General features: G+C 37.7%; 1 pseudogene; it reads left to right on the top strand.

The window, feature by feature from the left end:
• The first annotated feature begins 1,056 nt into the window (after positions 1–1,056).
• On the top strand, positions 1,057–4,330 carry LOC145567523 (scarecrow-like protein 9; annotated as a pseudogene).
• Positions 4,331–7,099: the final 2,769 nt, after the last annotated feature.

Genomic DNA, 7,099 nt, shown 5'->3' with positions numbered 1-7,099 from the left:
TTTGTTTTTTTTTTTAATTGATTAATTAATCAAATTTATTATTGTAATCTTTGTATTATTATTATAATTCTTATTATGATTATTATTAATTTTGTGATTAATTGAGTAATTAATATTAGTACTTTTATTGTTGTAGTGATCAATGTTGTGCCTTTTTTTTTCCCTTTGATTTTACTTAATTTTTTTTTAAAATTTTCAGAGAGATAAAATGAGAGTGAATGAGAGTATGAGAGTTGTGAGTGCCGTGGAGTGAGTCGTGGGTATTTATTTAATTCCGACAATTATTCTAAATCCTAAACTTTTGGTTAGAATTTGCTTTATTAATTAAGTTTACATTATATTTAAATGGTGTAGTATTATAGTAGCATTAAACTGTAATAATTTAATAGAATTTTGTGCTTATACGGTCTTAATTTAACTAAGTTAACATTTATTATGAATCTAAGGGTATTTGGTGCTAATTTTTATAAACCTCAATAATATATGGTACATTTATAATTTTTTAGGGGTACATGATTTATATTTAAAAAACCTCAAGGGTGGAACAATTATTTTTATATATATATATATATATATATATATATATATATATATCTGTCTATGAGACTTCTTCCTAAAATACTTCGTATAACTAAGGGCAAATAATTGGTGATGGAGAGAGAATAGATTGTATTTCGACAGCTAACACAAATCAACTCATGAAGCATCGTTCGTAATTCACAAAGCACAAAGCAGTAAAAGCACTACTCCCTTCATGTTTTTTTAAGTGACACACTTTGACCGATACGTAGTTTTAAGAGATTTTATTGACTTTAATAAAATAAGATGTTAGTGGGGTAGGTTGGAGGAGTGCGAAATGATAAAGTAAAAGAATGTGAGAGGAAGTGGGGATCATGAAAGGAGTGAGAAATGATAAAGTAAGAGATAGTGGGGTGAAGATATATTATTAAAATGTAAGGAATTTCTAAAAGAGAAAGTGTGTCACTACAAAAAAAACGACCATTTAAGAAAAGTGTATCACTTAAAAAAAACGGAGGGAGTATATGCTTGTTAATCAAATCTATACAAAGTTATAGCTTTTTGTTCACAATATACTCTTTCTATACTTCACTTTTTATCCTTTCTCTCCCTCCATTCCTTTTTATACCTCTATCAATATCTCCTGGGTGCTATTATTTCTAAGGTACGAATTTATATTTGTGTATTTATTCATCTTCTTTGAGTTTCTCACAACCCGTGAATTACTCTGCTTATTCTTCTATACTGTTCGTACCTGTAGTACAAATTCATACTTTAGTTGTGTGATTCAACATTTGGCTTTCTTGGAATTTGGGTTGGTTTGTTTAATTTATTTTTGTTAAATTGTAGAAATTTGAATCTTATGGATCCCAAAGTTCATGACTATGTTGGATTAACAAATGGAATTAGATTTCAGTCAGTTAATGATCATGGGTTTCCAGTATATTCAAATTATAATTATGATCATGTGAATGAATTACCCATTTTGGAAAATGGTTTAGTTGGTCATTATAATTACATCAGTGATGTTGGAGATGTTAATTGCAATATCTCTGATATAAGTACAAGAGATTTATCTTCAGTTTCTAGTGTTACTCATGTGGATAATTTGAATGAAGAATATGATTTTTCGGATTCTGTTTTGACATACATTAATCAAATTTTAATGGAAGAAGATGTTGAGGGTAAAGGTTGTATGCTTCAGGAATCATTACAGCATCAAGCTGTTCAGGATGCTGAGAAATCTTTGTATGAGGTTATTGGAAAGAGCTCTTTGCTTGAGCGCGATTTTCACCCAAATCCGTCTTACTTTTGTTCGAATTTGAACAACCCGGATAGCTGTTCTTATGATGATTCATATAGGTGTTGAGAATGGTTTTCCTGTTTACCAATTGCCAGTGTCGTCGAATAGCTCAACTAGTGCTAGCTATGATAATGATGGGGGATTAGTCGATTCTCAGATAAATTCTTTTGGGGTCTCTGGCCTGTGTACCGAGAGTCAGTCTATTTATCAGTTTAATAAAGGAGTTGAGGAAGCCAATAAGTTCCTTCCTATTCAAAGTGACTTTCTTTTCAGTGCCAATACGAACGGATTAATTAAGAATACGGAGGAGAAATGTAATGAATCATTAGTATATCCAGGTGTGAACAATGTTGAGGATGATATCAGGGATGAATGTCGGGGAAGAAAGCATGCTTTTGGGGATACTGAAGAAGAGAGGTTATCTAAACAGGCTGCAATATATGATGACTCCAAGGTACGCTCAGATATGTTTGACAAGGTTCTCTTGCATCATGGAGGTGATAAAAATGAGCTTGTTGTTTCTCTGAGAACAAACTTGCAAACAGCTGCTACAAAGAAGACAGAGCAAAATGATGAGTCGAAAAGTGGTCCGAAAGGCCGTCGTAAGAGACAAGGTGGACGCAAAGAAGTTGTGGATTTGAGAACACTTCTTACAACCTGTGCACAATCTGTTGCAGCTGATGACCGCAGAACAGCATACGATTTTCTAAAGCAGATCAGGCAGCACTCATCTCCGCTGGGTGATGGAAATCAGAGATTGGCCCATTATGTGGCTGATGGACTTGAGGCTCGTTTGGCTGGTACTGGAAGTCAGATTTACAAAGGTCTTACTAGCAAGAGAACAACTGCTGCAGATGTATTAAAAGCTTACCTTTTGTATCTTGCAGCATGTCCATTCAGGAAGCTGTCCAATTTTTTCTCAAACAAGTCTATTGCAAAGAGAACAAGAAAAGCTTCTAAGATCCACATCATAGATTTTGGTATCCTTTATGGGTTTCAGTGGCCAACTTTTATTCAAAGACAATCAATGAGAGAGGGTGGACCACCGAGAATTAGGATTACTGGCATAGATTTTCCACAACCAGGTTTCAGACCTGCTGAAAGGGTTGAGGAGACTGGTCGTCGGTTGGAAAATTATGCGCAGGAATTTAAAGTTCCTTTCGAGTATTGTGCAATTGCAAAGAGATGGGATACCATTCAACTGGAGGATTTCGACATTGATGAGGGTGAGGTTCTTATTGTCAATTGTATCTATCGATTGAAAAACTTGCCCGATGAAACTGTGTCTGTTGAAAGTTCTAGAAACAAGGTTCTCAAATTGATAAGAAAACTTAATCCTGATGTTTTCATTAATGGTGTGGTTAATGGGTCTTACAGTGCTCCCTACTTTGTCACCCGATTTAGAGAGGCTCTTTTTCATTTCTCAGCACAGTTTGATATGCTTGAAACTATTGTTCCCCGTGAGTATAGTGAGAGGATGCTGATTGAAAGAGATCTTCTTGCCAGGGAAGCCCTCAATGTTGTAGCTTGTGAGGGTTGGGAGAGGGTTGAGAGACCAGAGACATATAAGCAGTGGAAGATACGTATTATCAGAGCTGGATTTACACAACTTCCCCTAGACTCGGAGATCAAGGAGAGGGCTTTGTTGCAGGTTCACTCAGCTTACCACAAGGATTTTATGATTGATGAAGACAGTCGATGGCTTCTTCTAGGATGGAAAGGACGGGTACTCTTTGCCTTGAGCACATGGCAACCTACTTAGATACTGCCAGCTCTAAAGGCAAATAGTCTCATGTGATAGACTATATTTCTACTAATCGTTACTTGCAGGCTGCAGCCAAGCAATCCATCGGGAGCTCCTCTTCTACACTCGAGAAAATATCATGCCCCTCACCCTCCCATACCCCCTGCCCCCCATCAGGGTTTTCATGAAGGTTTACACAGATGGCTCTTGAAGACAAGTCAGGAGTCGGTGTCATCAGATATTAAAAAAGGTGTATGGCAGATGGGCTTCTCTATTCGATTCAATTGACCTGCTGCTGCTATGGAGCTTTAAGCAATTTGAGAGGGTTCATGATTGCTAAAGACCTGTAAATTGAACTGGAGTTGGAAATGAATGCAGAAGCTCTATAGCTCATTCTGGAAAATGCAGTTTAGTATCCATGATTCCAAGCCATAAAATTAATGCTGTAGCTGTGACTTCTCAAGGATGATTGCACTGTTGTGTTCCTGCATGCTTAAAGAGCTACTAATACCGAAGCCCATGTCTTAGCTAATATCGAACGGGTGATGGACAAAGAAACGCTGTACCAGTACAAAGCTTCTTGATAAAGTGGCAGATGAACATTGGCAGACTCACCTAGCTCGTAATGACTATAATAGTTAATTTGTACCATGTGAGATTAGTGTTTTTTTTTATTTTTTATTTTTAATTTTGTCTTTATATTGTTAAATGTGCATACACATGTTAGTTGATTTTATAATTCTTACAGGCTTTCAGTTTCCTAATGATCTCTCTCAAGATTGTTTTGAACTGTTAATGTAATGTTATAAGAATAACATTCTTAAGCATTGGGCACATATATTTGTTGCTTGGTAATGTGTGGCGCAAAATTATTATGTGAAAGGAAGGATTGTTGAACTTCATATCTATATGCTTTATGGGGGCATCTAAGTAAAGCTCACCTTTTACCTTCTATTTATGGTCAATTTCGATCAAAGCTGGTTTGTCCTATCTGCAAAAGGGTCTCAGTCACTTTTGATCCGTTTATGTACCTGTTGCATCATTTGCCTTCAACAACTATGTGAACCATGACTGTTACTCTTTTGAGCACTGATAGAAGTGTATAGGGAGATACCGATATCTGGTATAGTGCCGATATCTATTCGATCACAGACTAAACGGGTTCGGGTTTGTAATCATAAAACTCATATTGGTGACATCGCATAACGGCATAGATAGCGGTACCTCTTAATGTTTAGCACGTAGCGTTGATTACCGATATCTGGTATAGTGCCGATATCTATTCAATCACAGACTAAACGGGTTCGGGTTTGTAATCATAAAACTCATATTGGTGACATCGCATAACGGTATAGATAGCGGTACCTCTTAACGTTTAGCACGTAGCGTTGATTAATCGACACTTGGCATAAAGTGGTTTGCATGGCAAGCAGCACGACAGTTGAAGTCATTATAAATAGGTGAGATTATCTAAATTAAAAGGTAGCATTTATTACTCTCTCTCTTCTTCTCTTTTCTCTCATCATATCATCTCTTCTTTCTCTTAAACACTTTCTAACTTTACCATCGGAGTGGTTATCCCCGAATTCACCCCGGGATTAGCTAATCCTCATTTCCTGTGTAGACGCTTAGCGGGATGATAGGGTCTTCACGGAATTCGGGTACAGGCTGTTAGATCCCAACCAGAACAATTTGGCGCTAGAAGGAGGGGTTAGTGATTACTTTTATCACCTAAGAACCTTACATAGAAAAACCATGGCCGGAAACAAAGAAACACCTGGAAGCAACAATGGAACTAGCAGAATAGTTAACCTTGGAAACGGAGCAACACAACCAGAGAATGAGATAGAGGATGAAACCCACACCCTTAAGGGAAATCAGTTCAATATGCCGTTAACCACAGAGCGGCACGTTGATGCAGTGGCAGATCCCATGGTCGAGTTCACCCAGGAGGATTTGGAGATGGCGGCTAGGGTGATGATGGCTAACGGCTCTGAGTAAGAAAAGGAAGGAGGCTGAGGTTGGTACTACCCAAGCTAGAGGAGGGGTGCCAATTATAAATCTTGATAGCCAATTCCGTCATGAAACGGGTTCACCAAGGCGCCCATCTCAGGAAGAATCGCTGAGAAGGATACACACAATTGCACGGGAGGCAGAAGCCCAGTCCTCCAGTCGTGCCGTTAGCACTAGAAGTCAACGGCAGAGAACTCAGCATAGCTCGGGGCAAGGTGTGCTACGAACGGTTGTCCAGCCAAAGGCATCACCGTTAACGCAAGATATCTTGGATCAACCAATGGAGAAGATTAAAATGCCGACATGTAGATATGATGGAAGGGGTGATCTAGGTAGGTACATAAACATCCTATGAGGGGCATATGATTCTGTATACTAATTCGGATGTCGTCTGGTGCAAGGTATTTCCGACCACCTTGATAGGGGCAGCGGTAGATTGGTTTAATAATCTGCGAAATGGCACAGTTGACAGCTTCGAGAAGTTGACAGAAATGTTTGTGGGGCAGTATATCAGTGTTCTGCAGAGAACTTCATAGGAGTTGATGGTGGTAGGGTAGTGATGAGCGTCATTTATGGCGCTCAAAAGAATAAGATTTAGGTTCATTATCTTTATTTTCTTTCATCGTTTTCATATAATTTTCTTAGTTTTATTTGATTTTCCATTTTTATAATTCACTTTGGTTCTCGATTAGTTTTACGAGTTTTTCATATTTTTAGTCGATAATTCATAGTTTTAGTTTTAGTTTTAGTTTTATTTTGTTATGCTTTCTCTCTTTGTTTTATTTGTGTTTTGTAGGTGAATAATCAAGTCAATTTGCTCATTTTGGGACTGCCTTGCTCGCGGGCATCTTCTAGAGTGCACTGATGATGGGGATGCTCGGGAGTGTGGAGTTTGATCAAGCAAAGCGAAGGAGCCAAGGCCTCGTGCACCACACAGGGGTGCGCGCGCGGCACAGGGGTGCGTGCGCGCAGACCCAGCTGCGTGCTCGCGGCTGGTGGGTGCGTGCGCACGGCCCTGTGCAGCCTCCTTCGCTCGATTTTTCTATTTATAGCTTTTGACTTTCTTTTTTCTGACGACTGAACTTTTGTACTTTAGATATAATTTTCCAGAAATAGTAGAGAGAGAAAGTAGAGAGAGAAGCTTAAGATTTACTTGTTTGTACTTGAATTTGATCTTAGATTTCAATTTGATCTTGAAATTTCTTCTTCAATTCAATGAAAGTTTGTAAGATTTCTTTTCTTTGATTTACTTTTAATGCAATTCTTTCTAGTTTCTTGAATTTTGATTAAGATTACATTCCTTGCTCTAGAATTTGTTGATTGATTGATTTTCTTTTGATCAAGCTTTAAATGAATATGAATTTGATTGAATTTGTTTTGTTCCTTAATTTCACCATGATTAGTCAGTAGATTAGTTGCTAGGGAGAAGGGGAAGCATCCTTGATTGATGATCTTTGCTAGTTGATGATACAAATTGATTGGATTGTTGCAATTAAATTGGTTGACATAGTTGTGCATGT

The sequence above is a fragment of the Chenopodium album genome, chromosome 11, assembly GCF_948465745.1.
Source record: "Chenopodium album chromosome 11, dcCheAlbu1.1, whole genome shotgun sequence".
Classification (NCBI taxonomy): Eukaryota; Viridiplantae; Streptophyta; class Magnoliopsida; order Caryophyllales; family Amaranthaceae; genus Chenopodium; species Chenopodium album.
This window is presented reverse-complemented; position numbering and strand designations above follow the sequence as displayed.